At 41.0% G+C, this 25,539-nt stretch overlaps 1 protein-coding gene across 1 annotated transcript in view; it reads left to right on the top strand.

The window, feature by feature from the left end:
* Positions 1 to 25,539, top strand: part of DLGAP1 (DLG associated protein 1) — a 292,601-nt gene that overhangs the window by 30,974 nt on the left and 236,088 nt on the right. The gene's annotated exons all lie outside the window — the stretch shown is intronic.

The raw sequence follows: 25,539 nt of genomic DNA, 5'->3' as shown, positions 1-25,539 counted from the left end.
GATTCAAAAGACTTGTCCATCTTCATCTTTCCCCATCACATTTTCTTTGACAGGTTTTAATTACCCACCTTGATTCTGGGGTCCTACCGAAAGCTCTCTGTGTACACAAAGATGTAATTTGCCTGGGCACAGCAACTTAAGTTGATTGTTTTTAGGTGTGCCCTCCTTTCAAAAGGAAAATGTCTTCACTGGGGAAATTAAATTATGAATTTAATAAATCTTATGATATTTTAAAACATCCTGCATGCTCATTTTCTAAGCAAAATGCTTAATAGTGGATCTTCATGCAGTAGCGAGATCACAGCTGTGATGACAAGGGAACGATATAAAATGGTCAGATTTTATAAACAAGAAGACTAGTCCTGACACCCAACATAGAACATATGCTTTAAATGATTTCACTAGTAGCAATTATGCTATCATTACCCTCCCACCACAGCCTGCCAATTTAAGAGCTCTTTCACTGATTCATTCAAAAACTATTTATTAAATGCCTACTGTTGCCAGGCCCTGTGTAATTGCAAAGGATTCAGTGATGATCAGAAACAGACATGTATATATCACCCTTCCCCCTCCCCATATCCTCAAGTCCGTTCTCCAGTAGGTCTGTGTCTTTATTCCTGTCTTACCCCTAGGTTCTTCATGACATTTTTTTTTCTTAAATTCCATATATATGTGTTAGCATACGGTATTTGTCTTTCTCTTTCTGACTTACTTCACTCTGTATGACAGACTCTAGTAAGGTACATAGCTAGTGGGAAGCAGCCGCATAGCACAGGGATATCAGCTCGGTGCTTTGTGACCGCCTGGAGGGGTGGGATAGGGAGGGTGGGAGGGAGGGAGACGTAAGAGGGAAGAGATATGGGAACATATGTATACGTATAACTGATTCACTTTGTTATAAAGTAGAAAGTAACACACCATTGTAAAGCAATTATACCCCAATAAAGATGTTAAAAAAAAAAGAAAGGAAGAAAGAAACAGACCTGATTCCTACTCTCATGCTCCCATTATCAGTGGGGAGATAAACATTACTCAAATCAATGACACAAATAAATTTAAATTTACTACCATGGCAAGGGCTACTGTTGAATTATGCTGGGAGCTTACCCTGTCTGCAGTCTTGGTTGTCCCTTTCTTTGCTGGCAGGAACTGTGGCTGACTTCAAATTCCCATAGGACTAGGACCCCTTGAGATTCTAGGGGATGGGCAACTAGTATTTCTTAGCACTACCCTAAACATCTTGCAACTAAAATCAGACTGCTGGGTCCCTGAGCCAAAAATGTTTATTCCCTGCTTTCCCTCCATACAATCCATCCCTCGTCCTTGCCCTGTTAGAAGAGTGACCAGTGGGAAATCAGGTCTCTCCACAGTGAGTTTAAAACTAAGAGGCAACGCAAGCAAGTGTCTTCAAAGATACCAAGAGTGTAGTAGCCCAAGCACCTTCTGAACCCTCTACTCGTAAGTAAAAACCTATTCCAAGTGATCAGTTTGCTCAGTACCTACAAAGGAGATTATGATACTGTGATAGCAGATTGACTTAAGAAGTTGGGGGAAGCACACCCTAGGAAATAGTGGTTGGGATTGGGTCTGAAGGAAGATTTAAAGTCAATTAGACAATGAGCCAGGGGAATCAGGCAAAGGTAGGGAGAAACAAAAGGGTCAGAAATAAATCTAGTGTGGTTCGGTCACCAAGGTGGTGCAAAATGAGTCTGGGAAGATATGCAGGACTCTATCTGTCAGGGTCCTGGAGGTAGTGTCTAAAATCTGAATCTTTATATCCTTGTTTCTGTGTGTAGAACAGCAGGAGTGGGGAGAGATGATATCCACGTTGCCTTCTGAAAACATCCCTTTAGAGGAAGTGAAAAGATAAATAAAATGAAAGAAGGAGAACCAGTTAGAAGACAAGTATAGCATCTCAGGTGAAAGAAAATGGTGACAGTGATGTTGAGGCAGGTGGATAGTTTCCAGAGATTCCCAATCTATAGGGCTTGGCAATGTTGAGGGAAAAGGAAGTGTCCGGAATGGTACCTATGTCTCTGACTTGCATAAAAGATGGTGTTTCCATTCACTGAAGTAGGGAGTTCGAGAAGAGCTACAGTGGGGTGTGGGCAGGAAAGGGGGAAGAGAAAATGAGTTTGATTTTGAAGGTGCTGTGTGTGAAGTGCTTCAAGGAATCTAAGTAAAGTTGTCAGGTACCTGAAGTTCATATGGGAGATCTGGAATGAAAATACAAATTTGTTTTTGAGAAAACAGAATTTTTTTGAGGTATGGTTGATTTACAATGTCGTGTTAGTTTTAGGTGTTCAGCACAGTGATTCAGTTATATTTAGTTATATATATATTCTTTTTCAGATTCTTTTCCCTTGTAGGTTATTACAAAATCTTGAGTATAGCTCTCTGTGCTGTACAGTAGGTCCTTGTTGATTATCTGTTTTATATATAGTACTATGTATGCGTTAATCCCAACCTCCTAATTTGTCCCCCCTCCTTCCCCTTTGGTAACCATAAGCTTGTTTTCTGTGTCTGTGGGTCTATTTCTGTTTGGTAAATAAGTTCACTTGTATCTTTTTTTTTTTTTTAGATTCCACACATAAGTGATATCATATGGTATTTGTCTTTGCCTGGCTTACTTCACTTAGTATGATCATCTCTAGGTCCATCCATCTTGCTATAACTGGCATTATTTTATTCTTTTTATGGCTGAGTAATATTCCATTGTATATATGTGCCACATCTTCTTTATCTGTTCCTCTGTCGATGGACATTTAAGTTGCTTCCTTGACCTGGCTATTGTACATAGTGCTGCTATGAACATTGGTGTATATGTATCTTCTCAAATTATAGTTTCCTCCAGATCTATGCCCAGGAGCGGGATTGCTGGATCATATGGTAACTCTGTTTTTAGTTTTGAAAATACAAATGTATGAGTCATCTGCATACAAGAGGTTTTCCTGAAATTCAGATTTCTCTTCACCGTGCTTCTTTTTCTAACCTTTCCAATTTGCAGATCCTTTGCTTTGGTACAGAAAATGGTAAAGTTTGAGAGTTTGATGTTTAGTTCTCCACCTCCCCTTTCTCCTCCTTCAGCATCATCTGTTCACATTACACCATCTGGACCACGTCTCAGGATTCCTTGTTCTTCTGTTTGTTCCAATTCATATCTTTCCAAAAGCCTTTTTCTTTTCTTTTCTTTTTTTTTTTTTTACTGTCCCTGGCTTTTTTTATCGCTTCTATTATTTTTTAATTCAAACTTCATTTAATCCTGGGTTTTAGCACTCTTGGTGCAATTCCTGTAGATGCTCATCACTTACGTGTATTCTTCCTTGATTGTGAACCCATCTCTCTGGTTAGGAACAAGTTCCTTTAATTTGAGCATTTCAAAACCCTCCTTGTTCAATTCTTTTGGTCTCTTTAAAGGCTTTCTTCTTTTATTCTCGTCTCAACCACTTGCTGTTATATCATCAGAATTAAGGTTTGGGATCCTACTTTCCCTCTTGAATCACCTGTCCTTTCATGCTATCTAATCAAAAACAAGTGTCCCCTTGTTAATCAACTATACTCCAATATAAAATAAAAAGTTAAATAAATAAAAAAACTAGTCTCCTTCTTCCTCTCTTTCTCTTCTTCTTTGTCTTCTTCCTCTTGCTCTCACTCTCTCTGATTTGGGGGGTTTTCCTTATGGAAAATTATCCATGATTAAAAACCAGCACAAATGGTTCTTCAGGTAGGTCTACAGTCCATGAGTCCTCAAGGATTTTCCAAGTTTGGGGTTATCTTGACACTTTCCCCACCTCTCCCTATCTACCTTTTACAGAATTTATTATATATAACAAATTCTTGTAGTTGCAGCCATTATATGACAATATTTCTATGACAAATTTATAATTTTATTAACATTTATTAAGATATGTGCAAACCATAAAATTCACCTATTTAAAATATACCATTCAGTGGTTTTAGTGTATTCACAGAGTTGCGCAAACATCACCACCATCTAAGATAAGAACATTTTCATCACTCCAGTAAGAGCCCCATTTGTATTCACTTCCCAGTACACCGCCCACGAGCCTATAGAGCAACCACCGAGCTACGTTCTGTCTCCATAGATTCTGCCTGTTCTGGACATTTCGTATAAATGGGATCATACACTCTGTGATGACTCCTGTCAATCAGCTTATGCTGTTTTCAAAACTCATCCATGGTACAGCATGTGTCAATACTTGATTTTGTGTGGACACGTGTTTTCATTTCTCCCGAGAATATGCCTAAGAGTGGAATTGCTGAGTCATATGGTAACGCTGTTTAACATTTTGAGGCAAATCCATCATTATTGCTTTTTCTTTACCATTTCTCATTAGAGGCAGCCATGCTCTCATTAATTCAGGAGAGAACTGGGGGCTTGATTTTGCATGGTGACAAAGTCAAAGAAAGCTTAAACGGTCTTTAAGCTAAAATTGCTTTGCTCAGTGACGCTGTCCTTGTCTATTGATTTTCCAAGACTTGTCTCGCTGTTGTGATTGCATATTTTCCTTGGTAAAGCTGGATCTTAGTAAATGAGACTGCTCGAATTCTGTGAAGTAAAACGCTTGAGAGAGGAAGCTGCAACACTTCCTTTGCCCATCTTGGAAATGAGACACTTTCACTAAATAAGGTTCTTTTGGGATGTTTTCTATGGAAGTCATTTTTTAAGAAAGAAAAAGTGTTTGCCGAAAGGTTTCTAGAACATGTTTAATTCATTTGAAGAAAATTAATTATTAAAGAATGTGACTTTTTTTTTTCTGAAAGAGAATTTGATGACCTGAGGACAGATATCTATTGCTATCTTGCTTCTGGGTCTCCGTCTGTAGGAGCTCCCGGAATGTTGTATCCAACACAATGTTGTGTGTGTGTGCACACTTATCTCCGAAATTGTAAAATGCATCTATCTTGCCATTCACTGGTCAGACAAGCAGGTTTTCTTTTTAAAGAAAATTACAGAGATCGCTCCCCCACGTGGATTTCTCCTTGACAAAATATATGTTATCCACTAACGTGCTGCAAAGTGAATCAATAGTCCAAGAATCCACCAAGCTAAAAACAGCAAGGTAATTTTGCTGGGACCGTGAACAGGCAGGACGTTATCATTGCAACTGCCCTGCCTACGGAACAGGCTTAAAATTCTCCACTAAGTAGTCACTTCGGTGATAAGATCTGAGTTTGTTAACTATTTCATATGAAAGAAACTGTAAAGTTGCAGGTCTAGAGTTGTGAGCCACGGGCCAACCGCTCCCCACCTCCCAAGTTCTGTTTACTGCCTTACTCACCCACTTTGCATCGGCAAATCACAGGGAGAAGCTAAATGCTCTCAGCTGCGCTAGACCAAATCAAAGCTGAGATGAATAATGAACTTACTTTTCCATAAAGACATTCTGTTTGGCATTTCAGCTAATAAGGTAAGCTAATGGCAATTCTGGGCTATGGAAAAGAAGATAAATAGTCTCTTTGTGTTTGTTTTCTGTGCTAATCCATAATTTTTCTTTTAACATACTGGAGTTAATGTCATGTTTCACAATGTCTGCGAATTTGTGATGAACAATTTCATAAAGAGTACCCACCCCCCATCGGTGTGCCCTTTTCCTTTGATTTCGTTACTTATTGGTACTGGAGGGGCTGAGGGAGAAATCCAGCTTTTTAGAAAGAATGGCATCTGTATAATAATATTGTTATCATGTATAATGCAAAGTGAATTTAGCTTAAGAGCAGAATAGGTAGATGCAGCAAAGACAGATAAAATGATATAAGCCCTGATGATTGAATGTATTTAGCGTGATATATTGTAAATTAAACGTTGAATATGCTCCAAGGAAAGCAGAATACATACTTCGTGCTGGTTTCTGAGTCATTTCATTTCTAAGTACATGTTATTCTAGAGAAGGTAGTAATTTTCAATTGCTAAAATTATTCCACAGCTTCGGTTTAGGTGGGTTTTATTTTGTAAGACTGTTTTTAAAATAGCAGCGTGCCGGTAATGTGCATTTTCCTTATTACTTCCTTGATTTACTGTGGCTGCAAGGATTTCAGTTCGTGTGGAAAACGTACTTGTTTGTCCACTGAAGTTCAGGGAATAAAAAACCATCAGACCCCTGTGAGACTTTCATGGCTACCTTGGCTACTATATCTTAAAAACAAAATGTGATGAAACAGTTATGAGATTGGGATTTCTTTTTGTGATCCAGCTTTTCAGGGTTTAACACGGAGATTTTTCTTTTAGTCAAATCGGAGCACAAATCCCTGAGGCTAGCAAAAGCTTAGCAAGATGGGGTGGGGAAGAAATTACCATCTTTTCTTTTCAAGAAGAATGGCAAAAATGAAAAATAAGATTTCTGTTTTCTGGGCTCATTGCTATGTCACCTGAAAATCAGAGACTCTGTTCTCTCAAAGTAGGTGACCTCAAAAGATATTTCAGAAGATCTATTCAAAACAGCCAAAGTATGTGGGAAATTTTGGAGAAATGGAAAGGAAATGGTTCTCCTTTTCCTACCTAATTTTCCCATTTTGTTTTTATGCGTGGGAGATGAGCTGTGACACCAGATATTTTTGTTTCGTGGAAATCTTTAAACATTGCAATCAGACTCTTATAGAAAAAGGAAGAATTTTTCTTCTCCCCTCCTCTAAATTGTTCACAGTATCTGTTTTTCCTAGAAGCATAAAGGGATGCTAAGTTTCAGCACAAGGACCAGCCACTGCTAAAGACTTAGTTCCACTTACATGTCCCCCATGTGCCACCTACAAATTTTAGGCATTTCTCTGGAAAAACCTCTAATTTAGCAAACCTATGAGAAGTAGGAGTGTAGCATTTTAGTCTATCACAGCTCATTTTTAAGAACATATGTTACCTATTCATACTTCAAGGTTTTAAAATATGTCCAATTTCACAGCTTTTCTCTGTGTGGAGGACCGTTGGAAGCTCAAACATGGCGGAGTGCTTGGGGTTCGTAAAGGTGTTTGTCTTCTTTTCCTCTTTCTCCCCTTTCCGTCTAAGACCTCATCACTCCAGACCATGCTTGACTGTCCCATGCACTTTTATTGCTTCTTTATTTCTGACATTTCCCCCCATTTCCCTTCTCCCCAGCATCACTGATCCAGAGCCTATGGGTTGCACTGTGTCCATTTGGAAGTTGGAAGAAATGAACAAACTAGAAAGCAAACTCTGATAACCCCCAAGTTGTTGTCTTCTATTTCCTGTCATTTATACAATAAGAAAACTTTGATACCAGCATGACTTTTTATCCACTACTGCCACCTAAAACCAACCCGATGATTTCAATATGCAGGGTTTCTGACCAGCATCCTTTTGGTGATTCTTTTTGTCTACAGTGGTCAACCCACTCACCCTTCACCATGAGATGCAAAGTTCCTAGTCCTTCCAGGCATTCTTAGTGATGCCAGATGAAAGCAGGTGTTACAGACTAACTCATTAACTCTTTGTGTTAATTAATGGAGAAAATCTAGAGAAAGCAGCACCTCTGCCTTCCCTTCACACACGCACACGCACACACACACACACACACACACACACACACGTGGAAAGACCACGGAGCCGCCAACCACGGAGGGCAGTGGTAACCGAGGCAACAGCGTGGTCACAGATGGCCCGCCATCCTAACAGGTTCTTGGCACACAGCGAGGAGGCTTGAGCAGAAGGCAGCAAACAGATTTGTTCCCAAATACATGTGAAGCCCATTTGTGGGGACAATCAGAATTAGGTGGAGGAGGAGCAAAGATGAGAGGGGGACTGGAACATCGCTACACTTGGTTACTATCGCTAAGGTTACCTCGTTGACGCACACAGGCTGGAGGACCCGAGGGTATCTGCGTTATAAAAGTAAAGGTGGGCTTCCCTGGTGGCACAGTGGTTAAGAATCTGCCTGCCAATGCAGGGGACACGGGTTCGAGCCCTGGTCCGGGAAGATCCCACATGCCACGGAGCAGCTAAGCCCGTGCGCCACAACTACTGAGCCTGCGCTCTAGAGCCCGTGAGCCACAACTACTGAGCCCACGTGCCACAACTACTGAAGCTCACGTGCCTAGAGCCCGTGCTCCGCAACAAGAGAAGCCACCACAATGAGAAGCCTGCGCACCGCAAGGAAGAGTAGCCTCCGCTCACAGCAACTAGAGAAAGCCCGCGCGCAGCAACGAAGACGCAACGCAGCCAAAACTAAATAAAATTAAAAAAAAAAAAAGTAAAGGCATTACTGAAAAGCCAGCATCTCTAAAACTGGGCTCACTATCTTCCCCACAAGACTTCTTAACCTGCATTTCCTACTCCTGTAAAATAGAACCACCGTCTACCCATTTTTTCAGCCCAGAAACAGAGGGGAAGACCTTGATTTTCCCCTCTACCTCCCCTTACATCTCTAAGGTAGACTCCTAAGAGTTGGTTGGATGGATGAATGAATGGATGGGAAAATCACCAAGTCCTACAGATTTTATTTCTATTCACTTCTCTTCATCCCCTCTGCCACTATCCTTGTTGAAGCTCCATAGTTTCTCACCTAGATTAGTATAAATTCCTCCTAAGTGTTCTTCCTGCCTCTAGGTTTCCTTTAATCCAGTTCATTCTATATATTGGGTTGGCCAAAAATGTTCTCTCGGATTTTGCCGTAAGATGTTACGGAAAAACCTGAGTGAACAGCTTGGCCAACCCAATACTAGCGTCCAAATGACATTTCTGAAATACAGATAGAATCAGTAAATCTTCTGCTTTTACATCCTTCAATGGTTCCTCCATACTCCCAGTGGTAAAGTCCAGACTTCTTCCCATGACTTACAGGGCATGACATACTTGGGGACCTTTTTCTTTCACAGCCTGATTTCTCAACACTCCCTCTGTCTACTCTGCATTTCATCCACACTGCTGTACTTTTAACTTTCTCATATCCATTCACTCCAAACTCCTCTCTTCCTTATTTACGCCTTGTGAACTTTTTAGTCTTGGCTTAGATGACACTTCCTCCAAGAAGCCCTCTCTGACTGGCCATGTTTGTGTCCAGTCTCTCCCCATAGTTCTCATCACATCCATTATTTCCTTATCATGCTCCTTCTGTTTTACATGGGTTGCCTATTCCACTCAGTTTCATGAAGGTAGATATCTGGTCTCTTATTCACAGTGTAGCCACAAACGAGCCCAAAGAAAACTCTATCCGACTGCATGAATAGAAACCTGGACTCCTTAACGACTTTATTACCTTTTTTTTTTTTTTTTTTTTTTTTTTGCGGTACACGGGCCTCTCACTGTTGTGGCCTCTCCCGCACAGGCTCCGGACGCACAGGCTCAGCAGCCATGGCTCACGGGCCCAGCCGCTCCGCGGCATGTGGGATCTTCCCGGACTGGGGCACGAACCCGTGTCCCCTGCATCGGCAGGCGGACCCTCAACCACTGCGCCACCAGGGAAGCCCTATTACCTTTTGTTTTGATGAGGTTGCAGAAACCAAATGCAATGATTCTTTATGTTACTCATTCCTGCAAAGAACTGTGCTAAAACCATTCATGTAAATTCTTTAATCTTCATGTGCTTATACCCATTTCATAAATGAGAAGACTGAGGCTCAAGTTGCCATGAGTAACACTGATATTAACGAACGGGCCCCCTCGTCTGTTTGATTCCAGGAGCCAGCTCTTTCTATCCTCCACGTGGCCCACTGCCACCCTGGAGTGAGAGAAAATTTTAATCTTAAAAATGAATAGTGGGTGGTAGAAAAATCCTTGATTTTTCACCACCTGCCTGTTCCTTTGCTTTCTGACCTCCCCAATGCACCCCGAGTGTATTCTTCCCTTATTGTTAACCTGAAAGTACCTTTCTTTGTGCTGTATTCTTTCTTCTCCAGGCTCAGTGCCTTTTTCTGCCTTTCTTGTTCTCTCCATGGTGAGAGTAGCTGGGCCTCACGTTTCTGTTCTATTTCCATTGTCCTTTTCAACATGAATTTCTTTCCCGGTCCTGCTCTGTGATTACTCTTTCCACAGCGCTTTTGCCTGAGCTCAGTTAGATCTTAACATTCACCAGTCATAGCTTGACGTCAGACTACTCAGGGGGCTTCCAGTGGCCTTTCAGGGGGAAGCAAATTGCTGCTGTTACCACCCGACCCCTTAATTAGCGGTGCTCTCTGCGGGAGAAATCTCTAGAAGTGCAGCTAGAAAAGGGGCATCTACAACTTCTGGACAATGATCCACGCTGTGTTGACCGTGATTGTCTTTAGGGTCCTTGTGATCCAAACCAACCCATGGACGCACATGGTCCCAAAAGCTGAGAGACAACAGTACAGCATCATGTGAGGAGCACACGCTCCTAAGGTGGATGGACCTCGGTTTCTCTATCTATGTGGCCTCGAGACATCAGTTTACCTTTCTGTGCCTGTTTCTTCATCTGTAAAACAGAGATAATAACGGTGCCCACCTCGTAAACTGTCGCCCAGCACAGAGTTAAGTCCTCTTCCACGTTGGTAGTGTTGGTGGATGGGGTATATGGAGAAATGGCTCCGAATACGGCCCATCCTCACCCTAGAAAAGTGTGAATGTGACTGTTTAGGGCAAATGTGACTTTGCGGGTGGGACTGAGCTAAGGATCTTGGGATGGGAAGATGATCCTGGATTATCTGGGTGAGCCCTCAATGGAATCACAAGGGTCCTTGTAAGAGGGAAGCAGAGGGAGACTTGACCACAGGGGAAGGCCACGTGAACGTGGAAACAGAGAGATTTGAAGATGCTGTGCTGTTAGTTTTGAAGTGGAGGAAAGATGGGCAAGGCAAGGACATGGACCATCCCCTAGAGCTTCCAGAGGGAGCTCAGGGCTGCTGATACCTTGGTTTCAGCCCAGGAAACCAACTTGAGACTTCTGGCCTCCAGAACTGTAAGGGAAGAAATGTGAGTTGTTTGAAGCCACTAAATGTGTACAATTCGATACAGCAGCCCCAGGAAACTAATACAGCGGTGGTATTTTAGGAAACGAAAGATGACTCCAAATGAGCCGATAGTGTAAGAAAGGGGATATTACAAAGGCTGCTGCATGGGGGGTGGGAGGGGGGCAGGGGGTACTGGGGAGGCCCTCTGAGCCTTAGATGTGCGCCTGACAGGTGGTTGGAGGTACCGCAGTGCCGTGTGTTAGAGGAAGGGCAGAAGGAGAAAGTGGAAGGGTGCCGCCTGGGTGGGGATTTTAGGCAGAACCAGAAGGGAGGTCTTGTGGAGGCGGGAGCTGGTGAGTGGTGGTTGAGGCTGGGACGTGGCAGGGAGGGTGCCAAGCCGAGGGTAGAAGGCCCTGCTCAGCAAGGAGTGATCAGTTCAGAAGAAAGGATGGTTTGGGGATTTCCTTGAGGAGGGAAAAGAAATGTGGACTTAGAAAAGACCCACAGAAACCAAAGGACCGATTTTCTATTGTTCTCAGCTCCCTATTACTCATAGAAAAAAGGCAATCCAAGAAAAGGCATTTTGAAAAAGACCTGTTGTGCTTTAAACCAAGTCAAGATTATTAGCAAGAGATTGAGTGCCTTCAGCTTAATCTATAAAGCGGTCCCATCCAGAGAGGCTCAGTCTGGAGTGAAGTTTGTTTTGAACTCTCCATGTATTGTACGTAAATTGGTGTTTCCTGTAGAACACACTGCCCTTTCTCAAGGCCATAACTCCACATATGCTGTTTCCTCACGTGTAATACCCTCTTTTTATACCTGGGTCCAGCTGGCAGTCTGGACGACCATCCAAGTCTCAAGTCAAGTACAACCTCCTTGAAGCAGTTTCCATGGTAACTGCACTGTCTAGTATGTGTTTTCCAGCAATGTCGTAACTTCATTGCAGCCACACTTGTGTGCTTGTCGCTCCCCTCCCACCACAAATTCTACCTCTCCCTCCACAGATTGAGATCCCTGGGGGCAAATACCAATCTATTAGTACTTACATCTTCTGCTCCCATAGTGCATGGCATATAGGAAGCCCTCAATAAATGTGAATGGTTGCTAAGAGAGTAGATCTTAAACATTCTCAGCATAAAAAAAAAAAAAAAATGGCACTTAAGTGATGTGATGAGGTGTTAGCTATGTTAAGCTATGGTGGTCATCATTTTACAATATATAATTGTATAAAGTCGATAGGTGGTACCCTTTAAATTAACACAGTGTTATATATCAATTATAGCTCAGTAAAGCTGGAAACAGCACACACAATATAAGGGGGCTTCGAGAACAAAAAATAAATGTGAATGGATGGATGGATGGATGGCTTCATTCATTCATTCATTTATCCTTTGGGCAGAGTTATCGTGGAATAAAGAAAACAAGTACAGTTCATGAACCCTAATGTCAGTGTCTTGAGAAAGTAAGGCCTTCTACACTATTCTTTCAAAAGCAGGAAATTATAAAAGGAAATAACAACAGAACTGCATGAAACAGGTATTAATTCCTTTATCATCTATTGTATAGTTCAAACAACAACTCAAAATCGGAGCTAGAATTTAAGAACAAGTGTTCTGGACTTCCAGGTTGAATTCACCTTCTCTCCTATGACATGATTTTTTTTTTTAACTGAGGCAGTCTATCAAAGGAGAACAACAAAATACCATGTTAAATGAACACTGATTTATTTTCAAGCGTAATAAAACCACAGGTGGATTTTTACCTATTGTATTTCACAATTGAGGAAAACTTGTCTAAAATTCACAATTTTTTTCTTAAGATAAATATGTCTTATAGAGAAGACATACTTATATAGACATTTTATATTATATATAGAAGCATGCTACTATCATTAATGGTTACTACTATTATCTTTTTTTATAAAAATGGATAGTAAGAGCAGTAGTCAAACATGTCATGTTCATATTGGCAATAAAATTATATGAACTGACTCACAGATAAAGAAAACAAACTTATAGTTGCCAAAGGGGAGAGGGAAGGGGAGAGGGATAAATTAGGGGTATGGGATTAACAGATACAAACTGCTATATTTAAAATAGATAAGCAACAAGGATATGCTGCGTAGGGCAGGGAATTATACCCATTATCTTGTAATAACCTATAATGGAGTATAATCAGCAAAAATACTGAATCATTATGCTCTACACCTGCAACTAATACAATATTGTAAATCAACTATTCTTCAATTTTAAAAGTTATCTTATAGTAATTAAATGCATCACTAATAAATTATCAAGTGATTAAATATCTACAGTCCCTGCCCACAGCAAGCAATTCAAAAGGCCCAATTAGTATGTTGAAGTCTCAGGAATAAATTATAAACTACTTTATCCTCATCCTACATCCTATTTTTGTACTTATTTAGGCTGTGCCGGGTCTTAGTTGGGGCATGCAGGATCTTCTTTGTGGCATGTGGGATCTTTAGTTGTGGCATGCAGACTCAGTTGTGGCATGCGTGTGGGATCTAGTTCCCCAACCAGGGATAGAACCCAGGTCCCCTGCATTGGGAGTGCGGAGTCTTACCCACTGGACCACCAGGGCAGTCCCTGAAGTACTTTGTAAACTTTGAATTACATAGTTAACAAGCTCTAAGAGTTTATTCATTACTGTGAACAGGAAAAAGTTGCAGCTGGCTACCAGATTGGGTGATACATACCTACATCGTACATCAAACATGTAGAATTTGAACACTTTCCGCCTGTAAAAGGCACGATGCCTGCCGTTGTAGGCGATACAGATATGTGTACCAACCATGCTCAGTTCTGTGCTTTACAACTGCTGAGAATTTCTAGTCTTATTTGTTTATAAACCAAGCAATGGGCTGTTTCTTAACATCTGAAAGACCCTGATCGGCCTGATTAAAACTGATTAATTGCTTTAAAGAAAATTGCCTTAAAGAAAGAACAACTAGCATTTTAATATTTCCTGACTTCAAGTAAACTAGTAACAGTGTTACTCCCTCTTAGTACTCTGTAATTAAGTCCTGTGTTTGTGGTAGGGGAATAATTTTGTTGGGCTAAAACATCAGGAAAACTCAGTTCTTTTACCCACTCACGGAAGCTTTGAACGGTTGCCTGTTATTCTAACACAGTTCCGATCTTCTCTCTCTCCTTTCCATGGTTTTAACTTTGTGGCTCTATCCCAATCTACATTATTTTAAAATTACTAAGAAATTAGATGTCATCAACTAGTAATGTACTGGTCTTTTCAAAAATTGTCTCTTTTCAGGGCTTCCCTGGTGGTGCAGTGATTGAGAGTCCGCCTGCCAATGCAGGGGACATGGGTTCGTGCCCCGGTCCGGGAGAATACCACATGCCGCGGAGCGGCTGAAAAATTGTCTCTTTTCTAAACTACCATGAAATCTAGAGAGAGGAAAAAACGTGTAGTGTTTGCATTCATCACTGCACATGACTTTTATAAGCTGGCATATTTTGCTTTCTCAAAACAAAATTCTAAATCAAGTCTAAGGTTTTTAAAAAATTTAGTAGTTTTTGAAAGTTTTGTTTATGAGGAGGATACATTTGTATAAGATATAAAGTTAATATTGTTCATTGCTTGATCAAATTAATGTATTCACAGAGTCAAAAATCACATACAAATCAAGCTGAGGGGACCATAAGAGGGAATATACTTAAGTATCGCCTATGTCTAAGTGCTTCATTTTTATAGAAAAAACATAAACGCTCTAAGTTACTGAGGAGGGAGAGCTAATTCATTATAGCGGAGGTTTGAACATAAAAAGGAAAGAAGAAAGAAAATAACATGTTCGGATTTTGAAATCTTATTACATCGTAACACCCCAAATTGGGAAGAAGATGGAAAACACATCTGGAAAACCTGGTCCACACATGCATGCCTCTCTCACAAAATCCCAGCCCTATTTTATTAACACATTTTCACACGGAGCAGTTGGATCTAATGAGAGGCTAGACCTTGCCTTTGTGTCCGAAATGGACTTATTTCTCCCCTCATTCTGAGTTCTCCTGTAGCCAGCCCCAGAGCCTGGAGAGCCTGCTTCGTTGTTCATCATTAGCATTTATCATTTTTACAGAATGCCACGGTGCGCTCAGAACTATACCTTGCTATTCAAAAGAAAACACAAAATCCCTGTACTTGGCGGGGAGGGTGACCCAGACCATTAAAAGCATTCACAGTGTCTAAGAAAAGGAAACTACAAGAGTGATGAAACCATGCATCTGGTAGGCTGCCTCTGAGAGGTGGGTTCCCAGGGGCTACGGATGAATGGGTGCCTGAGAATTCTTTCTCCCGCTTAAACTGACCACCGACTGTGATGGCTCAGAGCAGCAGGCTACCTTGGAGCAGGGGCAGGTGGCAGTCCCGCAGTGGAGCAAGCCAGGTATTGAAGTCACATAACAGGTGGGCGAAAGTGCCCTTCCTCCCCAGTGGGCAAACACCATTCACCTGCCATCTGTGTGACAGCATTCAGGGTCGGGGGAACACCTGACAAAGGGTGAAAGAGAATCTACTCCCATTACTTTTATGATCATGCAGAGAAAACTTCCATAAAAACCGAGGATAAGAATGTGGCGTGGTCCATTTGCAGCAGCATGCATGGACCTAGAGATTGTCGTATTGAGTGAAGTAACTCAGGCAGAGAAAGAGAAATATCGTATGATATCGCTTATGTGTGGAATCTAAAAAAAAAATGATACAAATGAACTTATTTATAAAACAGAAACAGACTCACAGACTTAGAGAAAGAACTTATGGTTACCAGGGTGGGGAAGGGTTGTGGGGAGGGATAGTTAGGGAGCTTGGGATTGACGTGTACACGCTGCTGTATTTAAAATGGATAACCAGCAAGCACCTGCTCTATAGCACAGGGAACTCTGTTCAATATTCTGAAACAACCTAATTGGAAAATAATTTGAAAAAGAATAGATACATGTATATGTATAACTGAAAAAAAAAAAAAAAAGAATGTGGCATGGTGATGACATACACCCCTGCCCTCACACAGACCTGATTTCCTCTTTCATATTACCCAATAAATGCTAAATGCAATTTCCTCCTAAAGTACATTTTTAAATAAATAAGAGCGGTAGGATTCTGACAAAGGTATATTTTTCTGGGTGGGAAAGTGATGCATTTGGTTTCATTTCCTCCTGGTGTCGTAACCCTTTGTCACATCAGCAATGCTACCAAGATTGGAACACTGATTTTAATATTTCATACTTTAATTGACTAGAGTTCTCCTGTATATCTACTCGGTTTGAAATTTGGGGTGACAGTATATTTTCAGCTCAACCTATTTTAATTCTTATCCTAGACTCCAAGGGATCAGATGACAGCAGGTTTAAGGTAACATTAACCACTTCTTATTTTTGGCAGGTTGGTAAAAATTATTAAATTTTAATTATTAAATCGGTCTATAAAGTCAAGTAAAATGCACTCAAAATCATCTTTATATTCATTTTTGTAACCACAGAGCCTGCCACATAGCAGGCACGCAATAGATAGCTGATGAAAGAATGATAGGGGAAAAGCATATCATTAGAAGGGTGAAAGAGAGAAATCTCCATATGCAATCAGAAGGAACTCTTTCTAACCATATTTGAGGTTTCCGTTAAATGAATTTCAATCACCAAAAAGTAAAACTCGGGTGAGATGCCCTTAGACATCCAATGATTGTGACTGGTTTCAAAAGAGCTATAGTTTATTTGTTAGAAAGGAGAATAAGTTACATGAAGTCCTCATAACATAAAATTTGCCTTTCTTACATAATGGAAATGGTAAAAGTGGCATTAGAGTTCTGCTTCTTTCTCCAAAGGATATTTTTTTAAAAGCACCCACAAATGTCATCCCATCTATTTTTAAGCAAAGTGCTGCTGGATAAACAGCTGAATCGTCTAAACCCAATGGGAAAATTCAACTTTAATAAGCTATTTTATCTCATTGAAAATAAGTGACACAGACCGATACAGAACATATGGGTTTTTGCATACGATTACATGTACATTTTCTTAACTTTAAATACAAAATTCTAACCCAAGCTGAAAATATAGGAAAGCAAAATAGCTTTAATAATAGTTCTTGCTGATTCTCCTACCCAGCTTTCATCAGTTTCCAGTTAAAACCTTTCCTTAGGTTTTCTTTGCAAGTGATGGAATAGAATCTGTAGACTGAGATCATGTGAAGACGACACAAATTCTAAAAGGCCTTATATAGATCTTATATGGACTGTAAATTTGTGGACTTTTCACAAATTTTGCTTTTTTAAAGAAAAGTGCGTTTGGGGTTTTTCCACAGAATTCATTTTGTAATGAAATTGATACATGTTAATTCTGAAAAAAATACAGACAGTATGGAATGGTACCGAGTTAAAAGTAAAAGCCCCCTGATTCCCAGGCTCCCCCCTCCTACATCCTAAAGATAGCCACCACTATTATCATTTTAGTGTTTTCTGATATTTCTTGCATGTACTCAAACACAAAAATATATGCGTATGTATGAGTGTTATACTGTAAATACTATTCAGCACCTGGCCCTTTTACTTTATTATATATGCAGTTGACCCTTGGACAACATGGGGGTTGGGATGCCAATCCTCCACTAAGAAGAAAATTTGCATATAATTTATAATTAGCTCTTCCTGTAGGCGGTCCCTCCAATATCTAAGGTTCTAGATCCTCGGATTCAACCAATCAGGATCATGTAGTTCTGTAACATCTACTATTGAAAAAAAATCCACATATAAGTGGACCCACACAGTTCAAACCCACATTGTTCAAAAGTCAACTGTGTTGGTCTTCCCTCCATGTCAGTAAATAGATCCACCCCGTTCTTTTTAGCGGCTGTGAGATGCTTCATTACATGGCAGTGTTCCTTCCTTTAGCAATTGTTTAATGCTCATCTACCATATGCTGGGCACACTTCCAGATACTGAGAATACAGAACTAAACAAAACAAAATCGCTGCGTTCAGGAAGATCACATTCTACATATTGAGGAACTAGGATGTTAGCAATGCATATCGACAACTGTCATTCACAATCACTTGTTAGCTTTTTACAAATGATGCCAAAATAAATCGCCCAGTAATTAAATCTTTAAACCAACTCATCAGTTGAATAAATTGCAGATATTATTTTTATATATTCAGTCTTTCAGTCAGTGCTTTTGTTATGTTATCAACTGAGTTTCATTAATTAAAATAATGCAATAATAGAATTTTTATGAATCACTCTATCTTTTATAAATCTACATCCTCAAGTACCTTAATAAAGATATTAAAATTTTATCTGAATTGAATCCACCTGGGCTAGCCTATGTTAATGCTTCAAAGGGGAGGCTGGTCAGATGCCCTAGTTTCCTCTACTTTTACTGATCCATGTGCTAGAAACTTCTGATTTAATTATTTCATGATCCCCAAATGCCTCCCGGATACAATTTTTATGTCTCCTTTTGGTTTCTGTATAACATAAGAACAAAGGAAGGATGTTTTGTAAATCAAAACAAATAAATGTACTTCTCCATAGGAAATTCAAGAAAATTATGCCTCCTACAAAATTGGACAGAAAAATCAATTGTTACTTATGTGATTCTTGTTCAAAAAGCCATCCCTAAAACACCAGATAGGGAAAACCACTTCTGAGTGTCTGTTGCCTCTGTGTCCCATATATTTATTACAACTGAAATCAGGTCAAATTTTACATCTAGAAGCACTTTGGACGGAAGAAGAGAACAAATCCCCCCCTTTCCTGCCTCATCCTACCCCACAGTGTCCTACCTACCCCCCAAAAGTATTTTCTGTTTGGGACTTCTTACAGTGATATCAGAACATTTGACTAGCTTGGCTAGAAGCTAGGAAGCACTTAATTTTCTTTTTCTGATTTAAGAACTATGTCCTCCTTAAAAAAAAAAAAAATTCCCTGTGGACTTTCTGACACAAAAGAGTTTGTTTTGTTTTCTGGATGTTGTCCAACTCTGTCTCAAGAAAAGAGAAAACAATTACTTTTTGCCAGATGGGATATCATAAGTGGAGCTTAATTTAACACTTTTCTATTAATTCAAAATTTTTTCTTCCTCTGCACAAACAATTGCAAACTTGAGTGGGAGGTTAAGTGCCCCCTCATCCAGCAGCAGTGAGGTGTATATGAATTACAGCAGGCCAGCCTTATTACTAGGAGGAGGCTTGAATAGCTGAAGAACCCAAATCAGGTCAGTTTGACTCATTACCAAAAAGGTAAAGAAAGGGGAAAAAAGACCCAAAATAAGCCTTTCTCAAATGAAATATATCTGCGTTGTTACTGTTTGTAGGAGTTCACAACTTCTGTACTGGAAAAACATCATCGCTGAATATGAAATGTGGGTATGTGTCCGTGTATGTGTGAGAGAGAGAATTCTAAAGACAATATTCCAGAATTCCCATCAATATTGGGGGTTACAATCCAAAAATCGGCAGAAGACCTAAATAGACATTTCTCCAAAGAAGATATACAGACTGCCAAAAAACACATGAAAGAATGCTCAACATCATTAATCATTAGAGAAATGCAAATCAAAACTACAATGAGATATCATCTCACACCAGTCAGAATGGCCATCATCAAAAAATCTAGAAACAATAAATGCTGGAGAGGGTGTGGAGAAAAGGGAACACTCTTGCACTGCTGGTGGGAATGTGAATTGATACAGCCACTATGGAGAACAGTATGGAGGTTCCTTAAAAAACTGAAAATAGAACTACCATACGACCCAGCAATCCCACTACTGGGCATATACCCTGAGAAAACCATAATTCAAAAAGAGTCATGTACCACAATGTTCATTGCAGCTCTATTTACAATAGCCCGGAGATGGAAACAACCTAAGTGCCCATCATCGGATGAATGGGTAAAGAAGATGTGGCACATATATACAATGGAATATTACTCAGCCATAAAAAGAAACAAAATTGAGCTATTTGTAATGAGGTGGATAGACCTAGAGTCTGTCATACAGAGTGAAGTAAGTCAGAAAGAGAAAGACAAATACCGTATGCTAACACATATATATGGAATTTAAGGGGAAAAAATGTCATGAAGAACCTAGGGGTAAGACAGGAATAAAGACACAGACCTACTAGAGAACGGACTTGAGGATATAGGGTGGGGGGAAGGATGAGCTGTGACAAAGTGAGAGAGAGGCATGGACATATATACACTACCAAACGTAAGGTAGATAGCTAGTGGGAAGAAGCCGCATAGCACAGGGAGATCAGCTCGGTGCTTTGTGACCGCCTGGAGGGGTGGGATAGGGAGGGTGGGAGGGTGGGAGGGAGGGAGACGCAAGAGGGAAGAGATATGGGATCATATGTATATGTATAACTGATTCACTCTGTTGTAAAGCAGAAACTAACACACCATTGTAAAGCAATTATACCCCAATAAAGATGTTAAAAAATATATATATTGGGGGTTAGAAGGAATCATGGAGCATGCCATTAGCAAAGACTCTTCTACAAAGATAATCATTCATTATCTTGAATAAGATTCTTACCTCATGACAGTTTTTATCATAAAAAGTTGGCACGGTCTAGGTTCATGATACAATGCAAGACGTGACACATACCTATATTTATAAGCCAATGTCACTTTCATGTCTCTATTTGCTATATTTCGTTTGCACAGATTCCTTTGAGTGAAACAAATGTTGGTATAAGCTGTACAAAACATATAAGTTCCCAAAGACTGCGTTCTGTTGTGGTTTTTCCCATCTACACATAGGAGCCAACCTCCATTTTTGTTCTCTGCATATCCATAGAGGAGATCAAAACCGTTTTGCAAATTGTGAAAAGAAGTCATGAAGATGAATCATTTTCTCATTTTGTTGAGTTCAGAGGATAAGTAGTTGCAGTATGATGAAGCTGAAAGCACTCAGGTCCTAGAGAGAAGAGATCTGAATTCTAGCCCAATTCTGCCACTTATTAGCGGTATAAACTGTAATTTACATTCCGGGTGTCAGTTTCTTCATTTGTAAATGCCGGCATTTATCAAAGCATGATGTGAATAGATGTTCATCTGAAGAGAAGGAATTGAATTTGACAAACCGAGTGATATACTCAGGTTTCTTTATTGGCAGACCTCCACAGAAACACCCAATTGCAGCTCCCTAGAGGCCACCAACGACTCTCTCCTGGATGCTGGCTATGCATCCAATCCCCCAAATCCACCGCCATGATACTGCACCCCACCACCAGCTCCTGCATGCACAGGGCACTCCCTACCTCTGCATATCAGATGGCAGACTTCTTCCCTGCTATTCATAGAGGAAAATCCAGGACTGAAGGTTCCCACACTTACATCCCAACTGATCCAAACATGAGGTATAACTCAGGTGATGTAATAAACGATTTCATGAGCACTTTTATCTCATTTTATTTTTTAAGCTTATTTGATAATCTGCTTGGAACTGGAAATACAGGCAGGAATAAGACATAATCTCAGCCAGAGGAATGATGTCATCCTGCCTCTCGAGTAGCTTACAGTGGGTGGGTGAGACGGATTTGTCAACAAGTGGTTTTAAAATATTGTGATCGTGTTACATTAGTAGTATGGGCAGGTTGTCAGAGCATTTCTTTATTTTTTTAGGTGAGCTCTATATTTGTTCCAGGAAGGGAGGTCATTATGGAATTCTTGGTCTTTTAGAATGTAGAAGAGCTTAAACAAAAGATAGGTCTCTGAGAATCCTATGTATTTCGTGTGGTGTGATGTGTAGATTTTCCTCTTCATTTGTCAACGAGAAACAGAAATTTCACAAATGACTCTCTTGCCCTTAAAAGCTTGTCAATTAAATTCACAAGCCCAGCGGGTGCTCTGCTAGGCGCTGGGTCTGAAGTCCAAACAGCAGAGGTTCCCTCTGCTTGGACAGCCTTTGTGGGGCTCCTGAGAGGCCGGATAGGGAGCTGGTATTTACATGTAGGTTTTGACCCAAACTAACTCCTAGAGAAGGGACAGAGCACATACAGCTCACGACTGAAGAGAGCCTGCCTATCAACCAGCACTGAGGGGGTCCTGTCTGCACCTGGAGTCTCACGCCCGCCGCCCCAGAAGCCGCCACCTGTGATGGTTGGTTCTGGGTGCCCCACCTGGCTAGGCTAGAGGACCCAGTTATTTACTTAAACACTAATCCAGGCATCCCTGGGAAGGAATTGTGTAGATTAAAATCTACATTCAGTTGACTAAGGAAAGGCGCTGACCCCTGATAATGTGATTGGGCCTCGTCCAATCAGGTGAAAGGCCTAAGAGCAAAGCTCTTCTTCCAGGAGCAGAAGCAGCTCTGCCCGCAGACGGCAGCATCAGCTCTGGCCTGAGTTTCCACCCTACCAGCCTGCCCACCAGATTTCATACTTGCCATCCCCCAAAACCAAAACCATGTGCCAATTCCTTCAAAGAAATCTCTGTTCATTCTGTTCTGCTCTCAGAACGTTGACTGATCCACTGTCCCTTACTCACAGGCCACTGAAGATTCCCCCAAGTGCACGGAACTTCCCACCCCAAGCCCCTCCCACCCCCAAGCTCAAAGAGCTTTGAACTATTCCACAGTCCACCACGGTTCAGCTCTATTATGAATTAAATAGGCTGTAGGGGGTTGGCTCCCCGTGGGAACTTAATCATCACTTACAACATGATTTCTACACAAAAATACCTTGTGAATTCCAAAAACAAGCTTTTATTTAATAGACATTTTATATATATATATATATATATATATATATATAATACTTATATGTAAGTTCATACCATCTTTATCCTTACAGTAAGGCCCTGAGTATGTGTTCCTGTCCTCATTTGATGTTTGAGAACACTGAGGTTAAAAGAGATTAAGGTCACTGGGCCAAAATCACACCTGGTAAGTTGTAGAGTCAGATCTGAACCCAGCTTTACCTGATTCCAAACTCTATACTATATTCATGTCACTATGATCCTTCCCCGTACGTGAAAAACTACCTGGGTAAGAATTACATAGTGGCAAAACATTCCATTTTCTTCTGTGCCACGTTTGTAGGTGTGCTGTGTGGAGAAGGGTTTAGACATTACCTAACATTTATTGAGAGCTTACTATGTGCCAGGTGCTTAAAGATTCCTTTAATGAAACGTCTAGGTTGAATAATATATCATTTCTATACTTGGACCCTTCAAGATTCTAAAACATGTTATTCCTAATGATTTTTTGTCCCAGTCCGTCTATTTTGGTCATAGATATTTAATGGGTTTTTCTCTCTTGTTCTTAAATGACAGACATTGACATCAAGTACCATATAAATTAGAATAAAAAGACAGGGCTGTTCTAAGGTGAATGAAAGCCTTTTAATTTATTTATTAATAACATGCAAATGCCTTTTCATTTTGCTAATGGTGTCCTTCACTGTGCAAAACTTTTAAGTTTGATTAGGTCCCATTTGCTTTTTTTTTTAATTTCTTTTGCTTGAGGAAGCAGATCCAAAAAAATTATTGCTAAGACGATGTCAGAATGTACTGCCTATGCTTTCTTCTAGCAGTTTTGTGATTTCAGGTGTTACATTTAGAGGCGCAAACAACTAGGTATAAAATAAGTTACAAGGGTGTAATGTACAGCTTAGGGAATATAGCCAATATTTTATAATAACTTTATATGGAGTATAATCTATACAACTACTGAATCACTATGTTGTACACCTGATACTAATATACTATTGTAAGTCAAGTATATGTCAACTTTTAGAAAAACAACATGCAAATACATTCAAGCATCAGGCTGCCTGCTCTTGCTTTTGCACATGTGGTACCAGCCCAGCTGTTGGACTGACTCCTTCTGAGAGGGCATCTCCAACCCTGGCCAGTGCGTTCTCTGACTCTCGGCTACACAGGGGCCCATTCAGAAAGACACTCTTGTCTGTCCTTATTCTGAAGATAGAAAGCCATTTAGAAATATTCTTCTACAAAAATACAATCAGTAAATGTAAAGGTAACTAAGAACCGGAGCACTCAACTCAAGGAGTATTACTTTAGGGTCTCATAGCTATTCATCCAACAAGCAAGCACGTCTTAAGCATTTACTTTATCAAAGGTGCTTTGGGAGAAACAAAGATGAATCACATTGTCTCTCTGATGAATAATGAGCGTGGTGGCGCTCGGTACTGGATGCTCTAAAACACAATGTTTTTCAAACCGATGGCCGCAACCAATTAGTGGTTAGTGAAATCAATCCAGTGGGTCACAAACAACATTATTTTTAACTAAGTAGAATACAATAGAAGAAAATAGAAGAGAGAGTGCGTGGCATGCAGAGAGGTTAAGTAGTTCTTTCTTTCAGTGGTGTATGTGCATGTACCCATTTCCAAAGTAAGATGTATTTCTTACTGTGAAACATAGTTTAAAAAGTGTTCAAAAGCTCCTGCTTTAGAGAGAGAGAGAAAGAAGAAAACAAAAGCCTTGAACTCAAGAAGCTTGCAGCTTGCTGGGAAGATAAAGCTGATTAACGAACACAGAACCCTTCGGATAAAGCAGCTCAGGACTCTGGGCTAAAATGAACCTTGCTGATTTCGTGCCCCAGTGGGATTAAGACCAGGGAAAAGTCACCGTGACAGTTCATTACTCCTTGCTCCTCAACAAACCCTCCACACTCAGCCTTGAGGACCACACCTCGGTGACCCTTCTCAGACAGTCTTGCTTGTTCCTGCCCAACTCCCCAGCTCCTGAGGTTGGATCGGTGCCCAATGGGCACATCTCTTGGGCCACTTCTCTCTTTTACATTTTTTTTTTTTTTGCGGTACGCGGGCCTCTCACTGCTGTGGCCTCTCCTGTTGCGGAGCACAGGCTCCGGACGCACAGGCTCAGCGGCCATGGCTCACGGGCCCAGCCACTCTGCAGCATGTGGGATCTTCCCGGACCGGGGCACGAACCCGTGTCCCCTGCCTCGGCAGGCGGACTCTCAACCACTGCTCCACCAGGGAAGCCCTCTTTTACATTTCTTAGATCACCTCATTATTCTCAGAGCTTTAAATACCATGGGACTGCCCACATTTGGTTTCCCAGCCACATTACCTGAACTCCCAGGCTTGGATACCCACATCCCCATTCAGTCTCTCTACTGAGATGTCTCGTGGGCATCTCAAACTGAACGCGTCCCCAACTGAACTCCTAAGCTTTGTCCCCCATCTCTGCACCTCCCTTGGGCCTCCTCATCTCAGCTAATGGGAATTCACTCCATCCCACTGATGAGGCCAAAAGCCTTGGAGTCTCTCATAACTCCTCTCTTACCTGCAACACCCATGTCCCGATCATCGTTAAGAAACCCGCTGGCCCTATCTTCTCCCCATCTCCTCCTCCACCACCAGCATCCCTCACCTCCACTCTAGTCTGGATTACTGCATAAGCCCCCCACACTGTCCCTCTGATCCTACCCTTACCCCCTCCTAGCCATTCTCAACCAGCACCGGAAGTGATCCTCTTAAGCCAGAAAGTGTCCCATCTCTCATCAAAACCTCCGATCTATTCCCATCTCACCCTGAGTCAAAGCCACGGTCATCACCATGGCCTGCAAAGCCCACATGATCTGCACCCCACCCCTGATTGCCATCACGCCCACCATCACACACAGCTGTGCTCACCTACAG

The sequence above is a fragment of the Monodon monoceros genome, unplaced genomic scaffold, assembly GCF_005190385.1.
Source record: "Monodon monoceros isolate NGI ecotype Baffin Bay Population unplaced genomic scaffold, NGI_Narwhal_1 Super_Scaffold_1, whole genome shotgun sequence".
NCBI lineage: Eukaryota > Metazoa > Chordata > Mammalia > Artiodactyla > Monodontidae > Monodon > Monodon monoceros.
This window is presented reverse-complemented; position numbering and strand designations above follow the sequence as displayed.